The sequence below is a fragment of the Sminthopsis crassicaudata genome, chromosome 5 (assembly GCF_048593235.1).
Source record: "Sminthopsis crassicaudata isolate SCR6 chromosome 5, ASM4859323v1, whole genome shotgun sequence".
Classification (NCBI taxonomy): Eukaryota; Metazoa; Chordata; class Mammalia; order Dasyuromorphia; family Dasyuridae; genus Sminthopsis; species Sminthopsis crassicaudata.
In genome coordinates this window covers 168,652,258-168,678,884 of record NC_133621.1, presented here as the reverse complement: position 1 = coordinate 168,678,884, position 26,627 = coordinate 168,652,258, and the positions used below count along the sequence as shown (strand labels likewise).

The following is a 26,627-nucleotide window of genomic DNA, read 5'->3' as shown; positions in this document are numbered from 1 at the left end:
GACCTCCTCAGTAAGAATGCTGCATGTGCAAGTAAAGGATTGAACTTCGTGCATCTGAAAGGTAATTTAAAGTCTACTTGGGAAATGAAGAAGAGCAATATATTTCCAAACTCAACAAACCATATTTTGTTAATAAAGCAACTCAACTCCCTGAATAGTTTTGCATGAAATAGAAAAAAAAATAGTGTACAACATATAACTTGACTGGGAGAAAATAATGAGGACTGGCCCATAATCCATGACAGTCCAAGAACTGAAAATGGAAATAGACACAACTTTTACTCTCCTGGTGCTAGCAGGTACCCATCTACTAAGTAAACATTTTCAATGCTGTTGAGAAGGAAACGGTTGCATTCCTGTAATTTCACATTGCTAGGCACCACATACCATGCAGTCTACCTTCTCCAGTGGAGCCATTTAGCTTTCTGCAGAAACTCAGGGGAAACTACCATTCTGGAACCTTTTTTCATCTGAGGAGGAGCAGTCCAGAAGGACTCTGAGTGACTGGCAGTGAGCTGTAAAATGAATTGCGAACAACTAATGATTTATGACTCTCCTATAAATGTTCAAGTCATGAAGTGCTCAAGTCATGAGCCTCATGCTATTATTATATGCTTAATGCGGCTAGTCATTCTTTCACTGACACTGGTAGCCTACTGAATCTAGTGCACTAGGCTGCTCTTTTATATTTGAGAGCCTTTATTTATAGGATTTTTAGCATATACTATAATTTCTGAGCTCAATCCTCTTACCCTAGAACATTACATTCTTTCCTTCCTAATATCTTTCTTCTAGTCCCTCCCTCTTTCCAATTTCCTCCATTCTTAGAAATGTCATATAATATAAATCAGGAACACTACTAGTGTTCCTAGGTGGTTACAGAATGTAGTGGTGAGCTTTAATGGAGTGGGTATTCCAGGTTCAGTCTCAGATGGAATATGCAATTCATCAGGTATTAGGAATGTGTAGTCATCTAAAGATCACCTTTAACCTATTTCATTGTCAACAAGGGACAGACTTAGAATTTGAATTTGCTTAGATCTCTCCAGTATGGAGCAATAGAATGATTTTTCAGTGGAAAAAATCTTGAAGGTGGACTCCTCAGATTTGAGTTCCAAACTTGGCTTTGCAACTTACTACCTATGTCACTTAAACTCAATGAGCTTCAGTTTGCTAACTGTAAAATGAAAGGATTGGATTCTAAGGTCCCTTCCAGATCTAAATATTAAAGTTCTTAAATCAATTGACAAGCAAGTGTATTTAGCATGCTGCAAATCACTGTGTGGGTTTTGTAATACCAAAGAAATTATTTCGATGCAACAGAGAAGAGTATATAATTTTTAAATAGTCTTTTAGAAACTTTAAAAAATATAGCAGCTTTGCTTTCTCATTCAACTTTTCCTTATAATAAAAACAGGTAAGCAAACCAAAACTACTGAATCTGACATCATATGTAACAAACTATTTCAGAAGTCCCCTATATCTTTTCAAAATAATAGAATTTGAAAATTGGAATGGACCTTGGCAGTCATATGGTCCAACAAAAAACACAAACATAGAGTAGCTGACAAATGGTTATCCAGTCTCTGCTTGAAAATCTTCAAGGTGAGGGAGTCTTTCCACTCTTGGACAGCTCTTATTGTTAGGAAGCATTTCCTGAAAACAAGCCCAAATTTGCCTCTTTGCAACATCTGCCCATTGCTCCTGGTTCTGCCCTGTGGGGCTAAATGGAACAAGTCTAATCCTTCTTCACATACTTGAAGATAGTGATCAAGTCCCCCATGAGTCTTTTCTTCTCCAGAATAAACATGTCTGTTTCTTTAATCAATTCCTAAATAAAATGAACTCAAAGTTCTTCACCATTCTGGTTGTCCTTCTGATCAATACTCAAACTGAGAGTGCTCCAGAAAAAGTCCAATAGAGGTTAAATGATGGGACTCTCACTTCCATATTCCTGGGCCATACTCCTTTTGATGTAGCCCAAGATCATATTAGGTTTTTTTGGGTGCTACATCACAGAGTTGGCTCATATTCAGCTTAAGGTCCACTAAAATCTTCAGATACTTCTCAGGACAACCCTGATCTATCCATATTCCTTCGTCTTATACTTTTAAAGATTTTTTAAAAATTCACAAGTGCAAGATATTTATTTATAGACGTATTTATATTTATATAAATATATATATATATTTAAAGATGTATTTATCTTTATTGATTTCAATTTATTAGATTTATCCCAATATTCATTTAATTTCTCACTTACTTTTCAGTGCCTTGCAGTCTAGCTTATGATAAAGTGCTTTTTACAAGGTATTTGCCACAAGGCAGGTAATTAATGAATATTAATTGGTTAACTTTCTTAATTACTAAAACCAATGAACTTTTATAAAGTCTCCTCTTACATTTGTTCTCCTAAGCTTTTGTCACTGTTAATCACTTTCCCTTCACCCCTTGCCCTGAAATTTTCTCCTTCTTCAGCATATAGCTCTTGCTGTGTTCTTTTTCTACTTGTATCATAGTTTGTCCTCAGTATCCTTTGCTGAATTATCATTTACCCTTCAAATGTCCATATTTTGTTGAAAACATCCCCATTCTTCCAGGCATCCAAATTCACAGCCTCAGGGTCCTTTTTGATTCTCCACTCTCCCTCCTTCTTATATCTAATCTGTTGACAAGTTTTATCAATTCTATCTCCACCCCAAATCTCACATTTGACACCTACCATCTATTCACTTGGATAATTCAGGCCCTCACCACTATTCATTTGGACTATCACAATGTCCTTCCCCTTGGTTTCTCTGATTTCTGACTCTTCTTTTCCAAGCCATCCATGTAACTACAATATTCCTAAGACACAGCCAGACAATGTGAGTCTCCTACACAAAAAAAAAAAAAAAAAAAAAAATTCATTGGCTCCTATTGCTTATAGATTAAAATGCAAATCCCTAGCCTGGTATTGAAAGCCCTACCTGATCTGGCTCCTACCTGCCTTTGCAATCTTATTCCGTACCACGTCTTGCCAGATATTCGGTTTCAGCCAAATTTGTCTTTTAGCTATACCCTGAAATCAACCTAGCATCACATATTTAGAGCTGAAAGGGACCTAAGAGGGCATCTAGTTCAACTGCCATATTTTACACGAGAAGAAACTGAGAGATTGAATGTGAATGCACACAGGCACTTTGACCCCAAAAGGTAGCACTGTTTGTTTGCTTTTTGGAAATTGGGCTCTCTGTCCTGGCCAGGCTAAAGTGCAGCAGCCATTTGTGGGCCTGATCCTTGGTGATCAGTATAGGTCTCTGACCACCTCTGTTTCCCACAGACACTGGTTTGCCCTACTTTCATTAGTATGAAGACCTGAGGCTCCCAGAGACTCACTGCATTGTGCTCTTAGTCAGCACACCTTGGTTTGCTTTAGCTGGACTTCAGCCCGGATTCCCCCTGGAGAAGAGGTCTACCAGCTTTTGTTTCCCCAAGTAGCAGGGCTTCCAGGTGTGAATCACCAAACCAGGCCCCAGCCCTGCCATCTTTCTGCCATACCCATTTTCCACTTGGATGCCTTTAGATGAGATGAACTGTCCTCCAGTACTTGAATATACTTCTCTTAGAATCCCCTTGCTTCCTTCATTGCTCAGGTCAAGTGCTACCTCACAGAAATCTGCAGATATATTTATTCTCTCTGTCTTTGTCTCTGTCTCTGGTCTATGTCTCTGCTTCTCTGCTTCTCTCTCTGTCTATATGTCTCTCTCTGTCTCTCTCCATCTTTCTCTTTTTTTCTTTATCTCTGTCTGTCGGTCTCTGTATCTCTCTGAATTATCTTGCATTTCCCATAGGCACTATACTTCTTTGGGACACAGATTTATTTTTCTCTGAATCAGTAATACTAGAGAGAGAGCTTTGCACAAAGTAAGCACCAATCAACAAATGTTGGTTGATTTAAATTGAAGCACAAAATAATGAGCTCTCCAAAGGGGAAAAAAAAAAAAAAAAAGAGCAAGAAAGAGGGCCAAGGACTGAAATGTTTACACTTTAGGGGTTGGAGAAGAAAAGGAACCAGTATAAATCGTGAGTTTTCTCAGCCAACCAAAGATTTTAGGAACCATTTTTAGGGCTTGCATATTTCTGAAGCTGAAAATTCTGAGTAGTTTGCCTTATCACCAGTAGACACCCCATAAATGTTCAATTTACATAAAGTGGCAGTTTACATAGTTTAATTAGGCCTAATTGCCCTGATTAAGAACACATTTTGACTCAGTGTAAAGCAGAATTACATCATGCTTTCCTTCTACAACAGGGCCATTGTCAAAAGAAGGTGAACGATTCCTTAACAAGGGCTGACTCCATCACTCAGTTTCTGGGGGCTTACTTTGGCTGAGGATTGTCTATTGTATTGTCATCTCTCGGGTCTTTTGCGTATGAGAAAACTAAGGCAGCATGCTTCAGTTAAATTGATTTTTTTTTTTTTTTTGGTAAAGCAAAGACTGTCCAGGAATTGAGAGGAATTAGCTGAGACTAAATAAAAAAAAAAAAAAAAAGAGCAATTTTGCCTTTGATTTTTAGCGGGACCTCAGTTATCTTTGAGTCACACCTTCCAACTTCACCACCAGAAACAAGTTTCTACTCCTGCCTTGGAAAAGCAGGAAAGGTGCAGCTGTGGGAGAATGAGTTGTATGATATTTTGCCTCAAGCATCTTGTACTCAATTGTCAACTAACTTTTTGATTGCAGAATCTTTCTCGATGGTAATAATGATGTAAGAGGCAGAAAAACAGCGCTTAGTTTTCAGATCTCGGGTTGGGTTTGCAGTGTTGGCAGTTGGGAAAGTCATGTTTTAACTTGCAAAACTGAACTAATTTGAACTAAAAGTCACAGAGATGATAAATGTCATTTACAGATTTTTCCCCCGAGAAAAGACTCATGTCAAACTTTTGTGACAGAATGAAATTTTATATATCTGTAGACTGGGTAATAAAAAAAATTCGATGTTTAACATTAAAAATAAGAATTTAAGTGAGATGCATATTAAAGTGTGTTCTCCATAATCCCAGTTTTTTTCTGCTCTAGTATATATTTTACTTAGCGAAAATCATATAGCCAAGAATCTTTGCTTACTCCAATATAGGGATGCATATTGGTGTTGTGGATAGACCACTGGAATTGGAGATAGAAAGACCTGGGCTTAAATATCATCTTAGGTATTTTCTAGTTGTGTGACCTGAGAAAATCAATTAACCTCATGCAACCCCAATTTCCTCATATGTAAAAGGGGATAATAACAGCACCTACCTCACAGGTGTGTCGTAAAGATCAGAAATGATAATATGTGCAAAATGTTTTACAAATCATAAAGTACCACATGAATGTTATTGTTATGATGATGTTGATGATGATAATGATGATGCAGAGAATATTCTGTCTGACCTCCATCCTAGGTTGGCTACTCTAAGTTCCCATAGATATGCTAAATTCATTTTTAACAGCCTATTGCCAAATTTTCTTTTTGAACTTTAATACCTTGGAAATTGGCAACCACTACACATAAAGCTTGATCTATTGTTTTGTTAATTGTGTAAAACTAAGGAAGTAATAGAGAAATGTTAATAATAAGTATTAAATTTTAAAGAATATTTTGTGTTCATCCTCTCTCTTCACCCTCTCCCCACCTGATTGCTACCACATATCCCTATTTCCTAGGGATATTTCTCTTCTAATGTTTGATCCTGCATTCCAGATATGTGTCTTCCATTGTTAGCCACCAAAACCCAGCAGCCTTAATTCCATTTAACTTCACAATATCAATATTCCTTTTACAAAGGGAAATTTCCTTCAAACATAAGTATAATAAAACCAAAGTACAGATGTTTCTCCTGAACACCTGAAGGATATACTCTCTCCTATACAATTTTGGTCTTCGGGGAAAGTAGGCTCAGGCTTAGCATAGTATCTACATAGTACTGATCCCACCAAGTTCATATCCAGATGGAGAATTATTGATGGCTATATCTTAGCTATAACTGGGCCACATCTGATGGTCCTCAGGGTATTAATGCAAGACCCAGAAAAGACTACTGACTCCTGGCAACTTTTCCTGATCTTTCAAAATTTAGAAAATCTGTCTTCAACTTCTTTCTACAATGAAACAGCCAAAATCTAGGCAAAAAACTGGAGGACTTGTATCCATAGGGCCCACAGCAGCCTCATAGGGAGAAGGCCCAAGGTCTCAACTCTTATAATATTGTCTCTCACTATATACTAGAACAAACCAAAAATCAAGAAGAGTCCTAACCAAGATAAAATGCTAAACTCTTTTGAATCCCTTCTTCCCTGATTCAGTTCTGGTTTTGCAGTTATAACCAATCAAGAAGCTCCTATTAAGTACATAGTTATATATTGAAAAAACATATTGAACGAGATAAGAACTAGTTTATATGGGCTCCGAAATCTCTCCAAGTAACTTCTATTACATGTAATCATGACTTTCCAGGAAATTCAGACTTCTATATAGAATTATATCAAATACATGTTGTTTAGACTCATAAAGATTGGGCCCAAATGTGAAAATTGTTTCAAATGTGAAAGTCTAGCAGTGGTCCTCAAACTTTTTAAATCGGGGGCCAGTTCACTGTCCCTCAGCCTGTGGGAGGGCTGGACTAGAATAAAAACAAAAACTCACACTCTGTCCCTGCCCCTCAGCCCATTTGCCACAACCCGGCTGCTGCATAAACGTCCTTAGCAGGCAGCATTTGACCCGTGGGCCATAGTTTGAGAACCTCTAGCTAGAGCAATGGTATCAAACCCAACTAGAACAGGATCCCTACACATTGACTTGGAAAACTACAAATTAACATCATCTCTATGGTCTTATATTTTATTTTGTTATATATTTATATTTTAATCTGTTTCAGGTATTAGGAGTGTTGTGGGTTTCAGGCATATTTGATGCCTCTAAATCTAGAGGATTCTAAAAGCAAAATGGATATGTTTTTCTTGAATGATTTAAGTATAATCTTACCTAGAATCTGAGAGATGAATTACATATGATTCCATGAACTAATGTTATCAAAACAAAATTCTTTTTTTTGGACCCAACAGATAGCCTCACATGCTAAGAGGAGTTTACCGAGGATACCAGGAAGACAGAAAAGGACTTTTATCCAACCAGGAGTTGTGCTATGAGTTATTTTGTAGCCACATATGCTCCCTAATCTTGAGTCTATTTTCCTCTGGATTCTATATATATTTGTGGGAAAGCATATCCCAGATTTTTAGGGACAATATTTTATACCAATTGTTTTTGCTATACTGTTTTTATACTATACTATACTATAAAATGTTTTTACTATATATATATATATATATATATATACTATATATATTTATACTGTATAATACTATATACTTAGTACATGTTTTTACTATATATATATTATATATATTTGTACTGTATAATACTATATACTTAGTAAATGTTTTTACTATATATATTATATATATATTTATACTGTATAATACTATATACTTAGTACATGTTTTTACTATATATATATACTATATATATTTATACTGTATAATACTATATACTTAGTAAATATCCCAAATAACATTTAGCTAATGTTAATTAACTTTGTCTGGCTAATTGATATCAATTATGTAGTCAATGGGAAATAATCTATGGAGGCTCATGAGCAATAGTATTAGAGATTTCCTTCTATTCCTTTCTTCCCCCCTCTGTAGATATTCAGGACTCTAGAGGTAATAACCTAATATAGAAGAAATGGTTATCTATCCTCTGAGAGACTGATATTCCAAAAGGGGGGAGGTATTGTGTAGCACTGGAGGATTGATATAAGGACATTGTCTCTTCCACATTAGAATAGAAGCTTTTTGAGTAAAGAGACTGTTTAATTTTTTTGTCTTTGTGTTCTCACTATTTAGTATATCTCATGATATATATTAAGCACTTAGTAAAGTTTATTGATTAATTGATTAACAATTGATTAATTGATCTTTTAGACTTCAACCTAGAGTAGAAGTGATTAATATAAGAATTTCAACCACCCTAGCAAGCTCGTGAGAAGATAATATTGTTAGTTATCTCTCAAATTTCACTATGTTCATGTTGGCAATCTATTTAATATGTTGTAAAGTTGGCCTTCCTTGATCCATTCTCATAATATTCAAAAGGCACTAAAGGATAGGGCAGCAGATTATGTATTAAAGGGTATCAAATATTAAGACAAGTAGTGCTTTTGTATTCCTAACACCTCTGCCAGTAATGAACTTATATTTCTTTAAAAGAAGAAGAAGAATCAAGAGGAGGATTAGAATACCACTGCTTGGCTTCATTTTTACTCTTAGGATCTATTATCATTACTGAGAGTATAAACAAACTTTGTGTGGTTTAGAAATGTGCCTAAAAAGCATAGGTAGATTAATTCAGGCTTTTGTCATAGGATCCTACAATTAAGAGACAAAAAGAGCTTTCAGGCTTATCCAGTGAAAATTTATCCTCTTCAGAACTTTCCCAAATGCTTTGTCAGATTCCAGTTTGACGACTGTTTATGGTCAACTTGACCTCATTTTGAGGAACTGTATTTAAAAAAAAAACCTATGGTGGTATCAGGTATCTTTTAGGAAAACACTGTCATACATCATAGAAATATAAACCATCATAATGGCATCTGGGGAGAGTTAAATAGTTGTCACAATTCAGATACTATTCAATTTCAAAAATAATACTATAGTTTCTTTCGTTCACATATATGGTACATTTTTTCATCCTAAGAAACACATATGTGCAAAGATCATTTCATTGGTTAGAATCATACAGAGGATGGCAATTCTTGTGAAAACATAAGGATTACCATAAGCATTGCAAGATTACTCTCAGTAATATCAAACCCTAATGGTTAGAAATTTATCCCTTCTCCTCAGATTAAAACCTATCATCCATTTGTTTAAATTTATTTAAACCTTTTCTAGAATCTATTTATGTGCTTTTTTTTTCATCTGTATAATATTTTAGGGTATATTATGGATATAGTGAATAGGTAGATTCATATCTTAGGTGATTTTTATTCATTCATTAAATATTTATTACATACCTGGTAAGTATAAGACATTGTATAATAGTCTACAGAGATGAATAAGATGTGATCTTGCCTCAAGTCTAATAGAAGAGGTAAGGCATAAAATAGTTCAATTCAATTTAGCAAATATTTATTAAGTACCTGACACTGTAGTGGATACCAGGAATATAAAAGCAAAAATGAGATTTTTTTTCAAGGTGCAAAACAGAATATGATAGGTGCAAAGATCAGAAATAAAGAAAAAGGTTGGAGTAATTTAGAAGATTGAAACATCATTTTGAAGTTGAAGAGGAAGTTTTAGAATTAGGCATTTAAGAATGGATAGAATTTTAATCAGTAGAAATGGGAACAGATAGATGGATGTTTATTAGGTAGGTAGGAAGGTAGGTAGTTAGATAGAAATAGATGATAGATAGAGATAGCTAGCTAGCTAGCTAGATGGATAGATTAACACTTTGAACATTTCTTAAGCCCTTCTATGGGCAAAATATCATGTTAAATCTTGTGAATATAAATACAAGCCAAAAACCCCCACTAGAAATCACAGAAGTCAACAGATTAGAAGTAAGCATACCAGATAAGGGGCCTTCCTCAAATGGAGATTCTGTGAAGGAAATTTTTTCAATACCTGAAGGAGGTGAATGGGATGGAGTCATCCCTAGCATGATGAGATGTCTGAGATACAAGTTGAAAGTCAGGAACTGAATTGGTTGCCAGAGGAAGGGGGAGGAGGAGAATATATTAAAAGAACATGCAATACTGTGAGCAAAAGTATTGAGGAAAGGAAAGTATAGTACATATTTGAGGAATGGTAAGTAATCTAATTTGGTTGGAGCTTAAGATACCTGAAAAGTTTTAGTAGTGTAAGATAAAGCTGAAAGTGTGTTAGTGGACTTTGAATGCTAGTCCAAAAGATTTGTATTTTATTTAGTAGACAAGGAGAACCATTAAAGGTTTTCAAACAGGAGAAATGATGTAGCAAAATTAAGAATTACGAAAATTCAAATTTAAAAAATTCTGAATTTAATAAGCATTGAAAAAAAGAACATTTTCTTATACAGAACAGAACAGAAAAAAGAGGATTATACGTGAAAATGCAAATCTCTATTATGAATAGCTTGGGTTTTTCAAAAATCTGTAATAAATTTAAAATGTTAGTTTAAAGATGTCCTGCTTCTCTGGTCAATTAGAAAGATTAAACTGGCAACAATGTGGCTCCCTGTTGCCTCTTGGATAAAGTACAGACTCATCTCTTTTGCATTTAAAGCCCTTAACAGTCTGGCTCCAGTCTACCTTTGTAGAATTATTTCACATTATTTCCTATTTTACATGCTGCATTTCATTCAAAGTGGTCATTTTCTTGTCCTCCTTCCATCTTACCTAACCCTCCATGTCTTCAAATGCCATGGCTAGAACATATTGCATTTTTGCTTCTTCCTAGGAGAACTTCTAGTTTGCTTTAAGGTTCAGCTCAAGGGTTGCTTTCTACCTGTAGCTTTTCATTAATCTTCTATCACTTTTTGTCCCCTTCCTCATCCTGCCAAAAATGTGTGCATTTTAATTTGTAGACATTTGAATTTCTGTATCTGTGTAAATGTTACTCATCTTTGACCTAGTAGAATCTAAACCCCTTATGGACAGGACTGTTTCTTGTTTATTTTTGTATTTCTAGAACCTAGGAGAGTGTTTTTCACATTGTAGATGTTTTTGGATGAATGAATGTAAAGTTTCTTAAAGAGAGGTATATTTTTTTAATTCTGTTTTTGTACTTCTAATGCCTAATGTAGAGCATATGTTTTATAAATACTTGCTGATTGATAAGTTAGATTGGAGGTGAGAAAGAACAGTCAGGAAGTTATTTTACTAGTTCTTTGAAAAAAACCATAGAGACTTGTTCTAAAGTAGTGTTGATAAAAATAGAAAAGAAGGGACATTCAAGATATATTGAAATGATAGACTCAGCAAGAACTTGGTGATTAGGTATGAGGGAAAATAAGAGGGAGGAGTCAAAATGACTTCATACTATTAAGAATAGATGGAGGGGATAATGGTGCCATTAACAGAAAGAGGGAAGTTAGGAGGCATAAGAACAGGTTTTCAATTTGCCCAGGCCTCCAGAGAAAGATGCCAAATAGGCTACTGAAGATGTGAATCTGGGATTCAAATAATAGAGCCTAGGGTTTGAAGGTATAGAGTTAAAAGCCAGTCACAAAGAGATAATAGTAATAGCAAGTGGGTATGGAAGAGATCAGTAAAAAGGAGGTGGCAAAGAATTTCTGTTTCTTTGAAAAAAAAAAAAAACAAATAAGAGGAAGAGAAAGAGGAGGAGAAAAAAAGAAGAGGAGGAAGAGGGAAACCTAATCTGTTAGGAGGTTAGAGGGTAAAAGATTGACAAGGAAGGAATTAAAAAGGGTCTACTGAACTCATGAAAATAATAAACATATGCTTCTTTCCAAATAGAAGGAAGGTGGATCCTCTGTGGAAGAAACAATTTCTAGTCTTCCCAGAAATAATAATGTGAACCTACCAGTGCTTTACAGTAAGAGATCCTGCAGGAAGGGTGAGAGGAAGAAGGGTCAAGTTGATGTTGGTATTCCTGCTGAGGGGTCATTATATGTCAACATGATCCTAACAATGTAGAAGTCTTCCATCTTGTCTTCATGGAATATGCATCCACTGCAGAATAGTTTAATCAAGTCAATTGCCACCCAAAAATACTAAAAGAATTTAAAGTGAACCTTAATTGATAAACAGTTTTTCTTACAAACATAAAATTTATTTTATTTACAATTAACTAGCATTTTTTTGCCTTCCCAATTCACAAAAAGGAAAAGAAAACTCTCATAATAAATATGCATAATAAAATCAAACAAATTATTTGGTAGCACAAAAAATGCTTCTATAAATATTTTGGTATATCTGGAGCTTTTTTTTGTCAATGATTTCCTTAAGGCATATGTCTCAAGTAGTAGAATCTTCTGGGTCAAAGAGCAGTAGGCATTTTAGCCATTTTATTTTCATAATTCCAAGTTGCTATTCAGAATGGTTACACTAATTCACAGCTTAACCAAGTATGCATCATTGTACCTATCTTTCCACAATGTTTCCAACACTAACTATTTTTGCTTGGCATTTTTGAAGTAGAACTGAAGGGAAATTTTGGTGGAATTTATGACAGAGAATGGAGGAAAGCAGGGAGCTGTTTGATGTGCACCCCAGGTTGGAGGAAATCATATTTCAAATGGTTCAGTGAAGGAACAGGTAGAATGCCATGAAGTAAAAATCTGTGTAGGAAGTCAGTACAGAAAGGATGGGAGGTAGAAGGAAAAAAATCCAAAGACACAAAGAAAAACAATTACAACGAGGAGAAAAAGAGGCCTTAGAGCAGTGGTCCTCAAACTTTTTAAATAGGGGGGCCAGTTCACTGTCCCTCAGACTGTTGGAGGGCCGGACTATAATAAAAACAAAAACTATGAACCTCAGTCTAGTGCTGGAAGTGTGCGATGCTAATGCGAGTCACTTCTGGTCTGATTTTGCCATAACCCGCCACCGGGACACATAAACGTCCTCAGCGGGCTGCATCTGGCCTGCATGCTGTGCCGAAGTTTGAGGATCCCTGCCTTAGATCTTTAAAAAGAGATATAAAAAATATGGAAGCCAGGACAGGTAATGAAAGGTGAATAGAAAAAATATGTAGCATGATTGTTTTGGAATAGTGTTTAGATTTAGCTCAGACTGAGCTAACTTTGATGAAGAATGCTAAGAACAATTAAAAATACATTAAAAAAGCTATAGACAGAAAAAAAGGATAGTTAAATAATAGGATTACTTATGGGGACATATGAGACAGTCTTCCTCTCAAAATATCTTGGAATATTTTGAGTTTACTTATCTGCATAAATATTGTTTCTCATCTCCCATTTCCCAGCAGAATACAAATTCCTTTTTGTCAAGGGACCCCCCAATGCCTTTTTTTAAGAATCTTACATATAGTAGGTACTTATTAATTTGTTGAATTGATAGTGGGGGAAAGGCAGAACTATTCAATTCATAATTCATTTCTGTTTTCTTTGCAAAGGAGAATAATGTTTGGATTTTACACATTAGATTAAAAATGCTTAATTAGTGGGTTGAAGCCAAAGATAAGTAGGAAGATAGTGAAATCATACTTAACTTCTTTGATAAGTTACAAGTCACAAAGCATAGATGAACTGGATCATTTCTGCACACTTTTGAAAGAAGTGGCTGTTTTGATTACTGAGCAATTGGTGATCTTTGAAAGATCATGGGCAGACCACAGGAGAGGTATTATGGGCCTGAAAATAGCAAATGCTTTCCCCACTTTCAAAAAAGACATGTAATTTGTGAACCATAGGCCAATGAGCTTAATTTCAGATATTGTTAAAATTCTAGCATATATTATCAAAGGAACGGTTTGTTAATGAATATCCTGGAGAGGAAATGGTGATCACAAAGGGTCAGAATGACTTCATCAAGAATAAGTCATGCCAAACTAATCTCATTTCCTTTTCTGACAGTATTACTAGATCAGTGGATCAAGGGAATGTTGTTGATATAGTTCACTTAGATTTCTGAGCAAAACTAGAACCATACAACCACATGAGGTGGAAAGGATCTCAGCAGTCATGTATTAAAAGTCTTTTTGACAAATCTTTTCATATCATTCTGGTGTATATGATGGAAGTTGTGGGCTATAATGATAGTACCATTATGTAGATTCTGTTCTGGTAGAAAAAGCAGGGATCAAATTTTTTGAAGATGTTACTGGAAGTAAATGTATTATTAAGTGTAAAATACTCAGGACTTTGTGCAAAGGCTGGTCATTTTTTTCTACTTCCTAATAATGATTAGAACTTTGTTGACATTTTGTTCATAGCTACTCATTGAGTAGGATTTTCAGTGCAATGAGATTTTAAAGTAATGGTTATGTGTTAACCACATAAAGGTGAAAAATGATATATTTTCTGCCCTTTAAGGGCTTACATCTTCCTCAGGGGATAGGTTGGAATAAGCAGAGGAAGAAGCATATATATATATATGTAAATCATATGTAAATAAAAACATATAGATAAATATGTGTGCATACATATATATGTATGTATATGTGTGTGTGTGTGTGTGTGTGTGTGTGTGTATACAATTTAGGGAGTCAGATAACTAGAACAATAAGGGAATGGAATTAGGGAAAGCTTAATGGATGAGGGGACACAAACTGAAACTTGAAGAAAGATGATATTGTGGAGGCATGGGGCCCTTTATTATAATTTGACTATTGTGGATGAAGCACTACACTTGGAGACAGGAAGACATGAGTTCAAATCCTGCTATAGATGCTTACAATCTTTGTGATCCTGGCCAAGTCAGTTAACTGCTCTCAGGTTCAGTTTCTTCATCTGTAAATTGAAGTTGATAATAACACCCATCCAATTCACAGCTTTTCGGAAAGGGTGCACAACATGTGTGAAATGCTTCTTTCTAAGTCTTAAAGCATGATATAAATTTAGTATTACTATTACTATTAGTATTATTTAGAATGTGTGAGGAAGAAGAATGTGAAATTAGGTTACAAAGGTAGATTAGAACAAGATTATAGAAGGTATTAATTTCAAGACTGAGGAGTACATATTTTTAGCCTAAAGGCAAGAGGGATCTACCAGTTTTGAAGCAGGGGAATGACACAGTTAAACTAGTGCCACAGGAAGATCATTTTAGTCACAAATCCAGGATAGAATGGAGATAGGAAGCAAAGAAACCAATTAGGAGGCTCTATTCATTCATTCATAACTCCCTTATATTTGTCAGGCACAACTCTAGGTAGTGGTGATATAAAGGCATAACAAATACTACTTGCCCTCAAGGAACCTATATCAGTAAGAGCATGCAAATATATACAAATTATTTACATAGTTCTTTCTGGATAGGAGGGCACAAACAACTTTCCTCATAATAGTCTGTGTAGGAGGTAATATTTCTGCTTGTAACTTGATAACTTGATAATCTTGATTGATAATTTGGGACAGTCTCAAATAGACATTCATACCAGATGACAATTTGAACAGAAAATGTTAAATATTAAAACATAAATTTTTCACACGCATAATTTTACACTACATCAATCAACAAGTATTTATTAAGTACCTGCTATTTGCCACACACTGAGTTATTTCAAGTGAGAGATAATGGGAGATTGGATTATGATTATAGTAGTGTGAATAAACTATAAACATGTGTGGGGTATTGTGAAAGAATAATGAACAGGACTTTCTACTTCTTTGCCATGGTGAGAGAATTAGAGAGTGAGAAGAGGGATGATTCAAAAGTTATAAACTTGAATGACAAAGAAGATTCTTAGCATAAATAAGGAAGTTTGAAGGATAAGGTAGCTTTATGGGAAAAGATGATAAGATTTATTTTGGATATCCAGAAGGCTGAACAGAAATGAAGGATTGCATGTACTAAATGATACCATCTATCTAGCTATCCAAAGATAAATGTAAATAATGCATAAATAATATACAAATATATGCATTATATTTTAAAATATACACACATGTGTACATATATATGTATATATATGTACACATGTGCATGTGTGTGTATGTGTATATGCATTTCCTTCCTAAATCTTTCATAGTCCAGTAGGTGGATCCCCCTGAAAATTCTAATGGATTTTACTGAGTTAATTCTCAGGACAAAATGGAAGCAGGGATGGCTCCTTGGATATGAGTGGGGAAGAACGCCACCTACTGAATATTAATCATGAAGGTTTATCATTTTATCATAAAAACTTAATGATCATAATAATCTTAATGACATATAACACTTTAAAATCATTATTTAATCTCCAAAAAAAAATCTTTGTGAAGTTGAGAGTGGTCATTACCCTTGTTGTATCATTCAGATGATCCTTAGATAAGACAGCTGAATCATATAAGTGTCTATATATCATCAAAATGTCCTGCCTCTTCATGTGACTCAAGAAGCAGCTTTGGTTCTACAAGTTTGACAATCTATGTTGCCTTAGGTTTTAAATATCTTAAATATCAAAGTAGAATTAGTTAATTCTGGACATGAGGAGTAGGATTGAGGGATTCTGTCATCATGTCCCTTTTACATTAAGCAATTGATAGAAATGCATTATTTTTGATAATTATGTTTCAATTTTCCCCCGTCCCCTCTATGCCCAAATGTTTTCTTTTGTGGTCTAAACATTCTAAATTATCTTAGCCAACCTTCATATGGTATGATAGTATAATATTTGTTTTTATGTGTGTTTATGTGGATATTTCTTTCTTCTAGATACACTCCATTTTATCAGTCATTCATAAAATATGGCTCCTAGAATTAAACAGAAAATAATACTAGTGGATAGCAGAGCAGAATACAACAGGAGTATCACTTTTTCATGTTTTATCTCTGAAAATTTAGTTCATTTAGATCTCAGCATGCTTTCTGCATCTCAACTTCTGTCATCTATGGATCTGTATAGCCATTGATTCTGGCTCCTATTAAAGGTGCCCATTCCATTTTGATGAAGGAAAATAGAACAATTGCTTAGTAGATATTTTTGTGATTGATGTTATTGTTATTTTCAAGAGATGATCTAAGCTATCATAGCCAACTCATTAGGCCATAGATTTAGAGTTCAGTGGAACCTTAGAGGTCATCTAGTTTATTCTTCTTCATTTAGAGAGGAGGGTGAGGAACTGAAGCTCAGAGCTGAATTGACTTTGCAAAGTTACTCAGGTAATAAATGAGAGAACTAGGATTTGAATCTGTATCCACTGATTCTAATATTGTATTATTGCCCCACTACTTCTATTTAAACATTTGCATTTGTTTCTTTATTTTATGTTGATTGTGCTCCTTTAATTTAGTATATTTCCTAAAGGCTTTAAATGATTTTTATTCATTTCTAGGCTTTTTAATACATTGTCAAAATTCATATAAATTATTTTGAAGAATCTGACTTTGATTTTCAGATGGATTGTGTAGCAGTCCAAAGACCTCTGGTAAATGTGATAAATTGAAGGCCAACTAGACGGTGGATGCGAAGACCCCAGCCCTATCTCAGTTATTTAGATCTTCTTGAAAGCATTTTGCAGTTCACCACCTAAATTTTTTGCCTATTAGGATAAATTTGGCATATTTTATACTTATTGAGTAACCCAAGAATGCTTTGAAATGTTTCAAGTTCTATTTAGTTAAATGTTAAGAGAACTGCTTTGCATGCTGGACTTCAGAATGATTCAGTGAAAACCTATTTCATGTCAGCTGGTGCAATGGAAGACACTTGCCTGGTGACAGCACTTAGAGGTGAAAATGCTGAAGTGTGTCCACGAGTTTCTATATTTAGGTAATCATATACCAATGACAGAAATTTATAAGAATAATGAGGAACTAGGGCCAGGTTTTCAAAGTTCTTTGAACTGTAGTGCAGGAGGAAAACCAATATGAAAGCCAAAATGAAATTCTCGAGGATAAATTTATTTTCATGGTTGAGAATTTTGGCAGTACATCAAGAAGTTTGGAAACAGATTAAACTTTCTTGAGCTTCAGGAAAGATCCTGAAGATGAGGGATGCACATTCCGTTTCAAGTAAGGGAAAAGCTTCAACTGCTAGAATTTTGATGTGATTTAGATATCTCTTAAAATTAATAACATACCTAAGTTAGTAGCTGTTCTCTGCTACACTCACATGCTCTGCCATACTCTTATGCCATCATGTTCTTCTCTGAAAGGTTTGCTAGGATTCTAGTTGTGGGGAGTCATATTATTGACATCTATCTCCAACTTGATTTTCTTGGAATTTTATTGTTAATACTTTCTTTGTTTTGCTGCCCCTTTTTTATACATTCATTGGGCTGGGCAAAAATGAAAAGTAGGTTGCCCTTTTAAAAGGGTAAGGACTCCTGATTTAAGGAGTCCAAATAACTTAGGATATTATGAAAGTAGGACTGTTAGTTATATTTTACCTGGTATATATCCTGTAATATATCCATGAAATGAATTGATTTTTGCTTTGACTTTTGCATCAACAAAATGAAGATGATACTTCTAACTTATTTCTTGGGTTTGTGTGCTCACATATCACATTGTGTGTGTATAGACTTATGCACACATGTATATGTAAATATATGTACATATATTATATGTGTACATATGTATGCATATATAACATATAGGTATATTTTATATGTGTACATATGTGTGTATTTATGTCTGTGTGACAGTGTATGTGTGTGTACACCTGTTTAAGTTTCCGTAAGGAAATTTATCCTCCTAACAGCTGATCAGCACCTGACTCATCACTGCTTTTCTTAAGAGGAATAATTAGAAGCCACTAATTCTATTAAAGTTCATGTTTTTCATGTAGGAATAATATCAGATTTATATATGTTATCATTGGGTTAAAACTTTTTTTCCTTTGATATATCATATTGCAATATTTTATTTTCTTTTTTTCATTCTTGATGAGTAGTCCTTTGCTATAATAAATGGTTTCCTCCTGGCAAATATCAAAATTTTTTTGAATAATATAAACAACAACAATAACAATTTTTGTACTACCTAACTCATTTTGTTAAGATAATAGTGCATCATAAAATTTAAAGTATTATATAAATTGAATGATTATTACTAAAATTTATTCTGAATTTTGATGTTTCTTCAAAAAGTTCTCTCTCCTTAATGCATTTTCTCCAAATCACACAGAATTATTAAATCTATGCTTAAAAAGCCATTTAGTCCAGTATATATATGAATAAAAATTCTTTCTAAAACATGGGCATGCAATCACCTGGCATTTGCTTGAATTCTTGAAGTGCAGTGGATTCCAAGGTATTTTATTTCAGTTTTGGATAGGTCTAATCATAGGAAGTTTGAAGCTTAAAACTCTGGAGATCAGGAACTACAATTATATTTGAGTTTATTTTGGAGTTCCTTTCTGACTGTGATTATATCAAATTATATTTTTGCCTCTCATGCTAATTTTTTCAAAGTAATTTTATTGAATAATTTCCTTAAATAAAGCGTTTGCAATCTTTGCTTCATCATAGTATTTTGGAAAGCCAATCACTCTCAGATTATTTCACCTGGATTCTTCTTTTTTTTTCTTTCTTGTATTTTATATTTTAATTAACAAACCATTATTTTTTGCCACCTATTTTCCTCACTCTCAGGAAGTACTCCCTTTCCCCTTCACCCTAGTCCTTGTAATAGATATCTATGGTCAAGCAAAACAAATTCCCACATATTAACAATGTAAAAATATATGTTCCATTCTTAATCTTAAATCTACCACCTTTCTATCAGGAAATGGGCAGTGATTTTTCATTTCTGGTCTTTTAGAATTATAGTTTAACATTGCATCAATCAAAGTTTTTGTGTCTTTCAAATTTGTTGTTATTGTATAAATTTTTCCCCTGATTCTGCTCACTTCATTCTGCATCAGTTCTTATAAGTCTTCTCAGATTTATCTGAAACCATCCCTTTTGTCACTTCTTGCATTTGAATTATTTTCTATTACATTTATGCAGCATATATTCATTTATTCTCCAACTAATAGGTAATTTTAAATTTCTAATTATTTGCCACTACAAAAAAAGCTGCTATAAATATTTTTAACTATATGGGTCCTTTTCTACTTTCTTTGTTCTCTTTGTGGCATAGGCACAGTAATAGAATTGCTAGGTCAAAAGTTATATAAAATTAAGTAACTTTCCAAGCATAATTCTTACCTGTTTTCCAGAATGGCTGGACCAATTAACATCTCTAATAACTGGGCATTAATGTGTTTCTTTTTCAACATTTGTCACTTTCCCTTTTTGTCAACTTTCATCTAGTTCAGATGTAGAGGTTTAATTTGTAGCTACCTTAATAGCCTTCTTTTTTCTGTTATTCACTTTGCTTTAATATTTCTTGTTACAACTCTGTATTTTTGTGTCCTCTATTTTCTATTCAGTGATCAATGTCTTATTAATTTTCCAATTAGTTTTAAATCATTAATCCTCAAATATATTTTCAAATTTTTTTCTTGACAAATTACTTTCCTTATATATTTTAGTTATTTTAATATGTTCCTCAATTCAGTTCAACAGTTATTTCATATAATAAACATTATTACATATGTATTGTGTGCAAAGAACTATGCTGGGTGACAGTGATATGAAGGCAAAATAAGGTAGTTCCTGCCTTTAAGGGACTTGCATTCTATTCAAGTGAAATTGCAGCATGCATATAGGTAAATAAATACAAAGTATATTAATCACTCTGGGAGTTCTTATGGCTTTCTTCTTTTTTGGGAGGTGGAAAGTGGTTTAGTTGCTATTAAAGCATTCTTTGTATCTAGACATTTTCCCTCTTTTTCTTTTTGTTAGATTTTTTTTTTAATTTACAAAACAAAACAAGCATTTTTATAAAAGTATAATAAAACAGCTTGTATATGAAACTGCAAATCTACTATATACAAGCTATTCCTTTAAAATCAACAAAATTATCATGTAAATTTCTTTTAAATTTCATTGTATTTAGTTACAATTTATTTGCAATTTTTAGTTATCATATTAAGATGTCATTTCCTTAATCTCCTGGTTTGCTGTGAGATTTTCCTTATAGGGATTCTTTTCCCTTATTTCTATTTCTTAATATTTTTTTTTTTTGGTCTTTTTCATGCATTTTCTGTCTGAGGTAGTGAAGAAAATGTAGCTTTAGAGAGGATTACTTACCCAAGTATCTGATTAAAGCCAATCTTTCTCTTTTCTTCAAGCTTTTTCTTAATGTCGACTCAATGGACAGAAAGCTGAACCTGAAGTCAGGATGACCTGGGTTCAGATTCTGCCTCAAACACTAACTGTATTATCCTACAAAAGTCACTGAATCTCTATCTGTCTACTTTTTCTCATCTTTAAACTGGAAATCAAAGGACTTACCTCCCAGGACATAAAATTAAATAATATTTTAAAAGAACTTTATATCCATAAAGCTCTACATAAAGACCATTATTATTATTATTTATTAGGTTTACATTTTCCACTTTAGAATCTCCTCTCTTTGTGACTTGATTGTTCAGTTTTTTCTTCAGCCTTCCCTGGAAATAATCCTTTACCCAAATACCAATGAATTTTTACAAACCAATAGCAACAAATTTTTCAAGAAAAATATCTCAACCAGAGATCTATTTTTGGAAAACAGATAAATCTAGGTTATTAATCTTAAGGTATAAATTAGTACTGATGATCATAGAAAAGGAAAAAAAAAACAACACTTTTTTGTCCCTATATACTCTTCTAACTCTGAGCTAGGAAAAACTAAAAATATAATTAATCCACAGCATATAGGTCTTGATGAATAAGGAGGGAAAGTATGAGAACAAAGAGGCAGCAATTAGACATTGTTACACAATGGAGGGAGAGCTGACTTCAGGGTCAGGAAGCCTTGGGTTCAAGTCTTATCTCTGATGTACATGTGACCCTGTGGCAAAAAACCTGCCCATTCACTGACCTAGGAAACTATAAGTTGTGGAAGAGTTTCCTCACTGAAAACATAGGTCCAGTCCTTATGTTTTTTCAATTCACAGAGACTTTCTACAAAGACTTGGAAGGATGTTAATCTGTATCATTAGAGGGAATACTTGCAGCAATGAAATGATAGATCTGTAAAATAATCAAAAGGACTTTATGGATCGGGTTTTCTGATTCACACATTAAGTTCATGTATTGAAAGCTGAGATTGTTACCTGAGTGTCCACTGAGGCTTTTGAATAGAAACCTACTTATAAAACGTATATACAAAGGGCAAGATAATTAATTTTCTGTAGTTTCATGGCATCTCTCTAGAAATACTTCTTCTATTTCTGTTCTCCACACACAAAATGGTGAAGATAAACACAAATTATTTTAATTCTTTCTCATCCTTTAAATGATCTACTTAACTGATTTTTTTCTTGATTTCCCTTTTTAATTTATGAATTAAAACAAATTCCATAACATAATTAAGCAATGATTGTACATAAAACTGAAATTCTGTTATATACAATTTTCTATTCCTTTTAAGTACATAATGAAGTTATCATATACATTTTCTTTTTTTCCCCTTTTCTTCTCTACCCTCTTTCCCTAGAGATGGCTACTATTAGACCCAAGTACATATACATGTGTAAAATCATTCTATCCATATGTCTACTTATCAGTTCTTTCTCTGGATACAGATAATGTCTTTGTATGTCATTGGTAGGTAATTTGGGTTTTTATAATAGTCAAAATAACTTATTCAGTCAAAGTTGTTCTTAAAATAGTTGTTTTTTAAAAAGTTGTTCTTTAAACAATATAGCTGTTACTGTATATAACATTTTCTTGCTTCTGTTCATTTTGCTCTTCATTATTTGGTGCAAGTCTATACATGTTTTTCTAAGGTCATCATATTTATTTTTCTTTTTCAGTTTAAACTTTTCAAAAACTAGTTATAGCCTAGTAGGCCAGAATAAATTTTTTAAAATAGTATTTTTTCCAGTTACACATAAAGATAATTTTATTTTCTAAGATTTTGAGTTCCAATTTTTTCTCCTTTCCTCTCCCTGCTCCCCAAATTAGCAAGTAATTTGATATAATATACATTTACAATCATTGAAAACATATTTCCATATTAGTCATGTTGTGAGAAAAATCATAACATAAAGGAAAAATCAGAAGAAAGAAAAACATGAAAATAGTATTCTTTGATCTGCATTCAGCCTCCGTAGTTCTTTCTCTTGTGAATGGCATTTTCTATCCCAAATCCATTGGAAATATCTATGATCATGTATTGCTGAGAAGAGCTAGGAGTATCAGAGTTGATCACATAATCTTGTTGTTACTGTTTATAATGTTCTCCTGGTTCTACTTACCTCATTCAGCATCAGCTCATATAAGTCTTTTCAGGTTTTTCTGAAATCAGTGTGCTCATTATTTCTTATAGAATAATAATATTCCATTACATTGATATATCACACCTTTTTCAGCCATTTCCCAATTGATGGGATTCACTCAATTTCCAATTCCTTGCTACCACAAAAAAAGGTGTTGATGATTTCTTATAGCACAGTATTGTTCCATCACAATTATATATTGCAACTTGTTCAGAAATTCTCCAATTGAAGGTCACCTCCACAATTTTCAGTTCTTTGGAAATGGAACATCAAAGAAAACTACTATAAATATTTTAAAATGTAAAGATTCTTTTTCTTTTTTTTCTAATTTGGAAATAGACCTAGTAGTGGCACTGCTGGTTCAAAGGATATAGTCAGTTTTATCATTCTTTGGGCATAATTCCAGATTGCGCTCCAAAATAGTTGACTCGTTTCATAATTCTACTACTAACAAACTAGTATCTCAATTTTTCCACAATCCCTTCAACATTTTTTTTTTTTTTTGCTTTTCCCTTCAATCATTTTAGCCAATCTGGTAGGTGTAAAATATTTTAATTGGCTTTCTTTAATGGTGATTTAGAACATTTTTATATGACTATAAATTTTGATTTTTTTATCTGAAAACTGCTTGTTCACATTCTTTGACAATTTATCAATTATGAAATTATTCATATTCTTATAGCTGTTGAAATTCTTTATATATTTAATACATATGAACTTTATCTGATAAACTGTCTATAAATCTCCTCCCCCAATTTCTGCTTTCCTTTTCATCTTGGCAACAAGATCAAACATCAGTTTTTATTTGTATAAGCCCTTTTAAATTTAATGTAATTGAAATAATCCATATTATAACTCCTCTGTTCTCTATCTCTTGTTCATAAATTGTTTACTTAATCATAAGTCTGATAAGTAATGTTCTGTATTCTTCAAATTTTCTTGTAATATCTCTCTTTATATCTAGGTTATATATCCATTTTCACCTTATCTTGGTAAATGATAGAAGATATTGGTCTATGCCATACTACTTTCAAGTTTTCCTAACAATTTTTTTTTACCAGATAATGAATTCTTGTCCCAAAATATTGTTTTTACATTTGTCAAATACAAGGTTATTATATTTATTTGCATCTGTAAATTATATGTCTAATCTCTTATATTGATCTACTTTTCTGTTTCTTAGTACCATATAATTTTGATAATTACTGACGTATAATATAGTTTAAAATCTGGCACTGTTAAACTTCTTCTTTTACACATTTTTAGTTCCTTTGATATTCTTGATTTTTTTGTTCTTCTATTTGAATTTTATTATTATTTTTTCTAATTCAGTAAAATATTTTTGGTAATTTAATATGGATAGCATTGGATATATGTTAATTTAGGTAAAAGTGTCATTTCTCCAATTATTTAATTAAATGGTATTTTAAAATACCAATCTTGTTAAATTTCTGACTTTTTTCCATGCAATTTTATTCAATTATATTTCATTGAACAAAAAAAATCACTTTCACTGCCTTTCATCTCTGGGGGAAAAAAACAAACCCAAATCCTTGCAACAAACTTTATATTCAAGCAAAACAAATTTGCATTTTGGCCATATCCAAAATACATGTCTTATTCTGCATCTTAAATCTATCACCTCTCTGTTGGGAGGTTTCTTCACTCCACTGGGATAATGGGAGATCATGACATTGATCAAAATTCTTAAGTCTTTCTAAGTCATCCTTACAGTGTTGTTAGTGGATTGTAGCTTATATAAACTCTGAGGATTCTTATCCCAAGTCCGATTCCCACTGATGATATCTAGAGATAACCCTGAGGGATCAGGGATGTTTCTCCAATGCCATTGACTGAAGTCTCTTCTGCTGTGCTTTCCTTCCTCCCAAGATTATCAACTGAAAATAATTTAGTTAGGTAGCTTCAAGTGCCTTTTTGAAAGGGGTATTGGCAAAGGTAGTGCAATAGGAATCATTGATACAACACATTTTCTGAAACATTTGTGACACTTTCCCCATAAGTACATATATAGAGACTACAAAAGAAAATGTGCTTACATTTATAAAGCATATATGACAAAGGGGTAAATTCACATTTCCTGGTTGCTGGAAGTTTTGTTTTTTCATAATAGATTATGCTTAGGAATTTTCCTCTGGTTACAGTTTGCTATATTTGGTGGGCTCCTTCTAAAGCCATTAGACATTAGCAGTTTTTAGCTTCCAATAATGCAGACATTGTCATCTGCTGATCTTGTACTTTTGTTTAGAATGCTAGTGGGGAGATAGGACCTGCTGATACTTTGGGAGTATAATGCTAGATTCTTCTGGCAAGAGGTACAGTTTGGCATTACCCTGATCTTCTGAAGCTGGTAGGATCTTCTTGTAGTCAAAAGTGAAGGATGCTAACTAGCCCAAACCAATGCCTGTCCTCAGCCCACTGCCAGGTGATTTTTTTTCTTTTTAGTATGGTAGAAGACTATATACTCTACCATTCTAATGAACTTGATACTTTTAATAAAGAACTCTTAGGGAATAACGAACAAACATCTTCTCTGGGAATCATTTCACTTCATCACATGGCTTTCAAAGATTTTTTTGCACTTAACCTAAGGTCTTTTTGATGAATTGAGACTATCATGCTGGATTGGGTGATGCAGTTTTGATCCTTACAATATAAATAATTCTCCTTTTGTTCACTTTTCTGGACTTTTCATGCATATTTTCCAATGTTTCTCTGAAACTTGCCTTTTCACAATTTCTTATATGCAATAGTATTACATCACATCCATTTGCCATAATTTGTTCAAATCTTCCCCAACTGGTCAGGACTCCCTTTGTCACTTCACAAATTATTGCTATAAAGATTTTTTATACTCACAAGTACTTTTCTTCTTTCTTTGATCTCTTTGGATCTTAGTTTCTTTATATGGATATTCATTGATGTAAAGGTAGATTGCTATTAAATACCTTTAATTTCTTCTAGACATACTTACAGAAGAGGAGAAGGCAAAGACATTTATTCTGTTGGCAAAGTAAGTTTTTACTCATTTTTCCCTCCTTGTACTGTGGTAGTGCCCTGAGAAGACATTTTTTCCTGCATTGGCCACACATGCACTTTGTTTGTTATTAACTGCCAGATGGTCTCTGATGACACTTTTTTCTGCGTTTTTCAGACAAATGAAATCACAATTGGGGAAACTAGAGAACATGGTCTTGCAATTCCTGTAATATTGGCTGCCTCCCAGCAGAGACCTAAGTCTACCCTGAGGTTTATATGAGGCTTTATGGTGTATTTTGCTTAGATGGAAGGGTTTTTGATTGGAATTCTTTTTCACTGTTGTCTAAGAATAAATGGCTTTATCACATCACAGAGATATATGTTAATGACTGAACCCTCTTAAGAGAATATAATTTATTAGGGAAGATATCTAAGTGCCAAATATAGAGGCACCCTTCAGTTTGACTTCCAAATTGAAGATCTAATTCATTTAACTGATTAATGGATTTAATCTAATTTTTGCAATTTTTTATTTTGTTGCAGGAGCCTGAGGACCTCTGAGCTGTATACATGTTTTAAATGAATCATATACTTAAAATAAATTTGACATCAGCAAAT

The 26,627-nt window shown here is 33.4% G+C and overlaps 1 long non-coding RNA gene across 1 annotated transcript; it reads left to right on the top strand.

The window, feature by feature from the left end:
• On the top strand, positions 1-26,627 carry LOC141542568 (uncharacterized). The gene is made up of 3 exons (XR_012482206.1): positions 1-61; positions 25,995-26,043; positions 26,553-26,627. It is a non-coding gene; the product is annotated as an uncharacterized LOC141542568 (long non-coding RNA).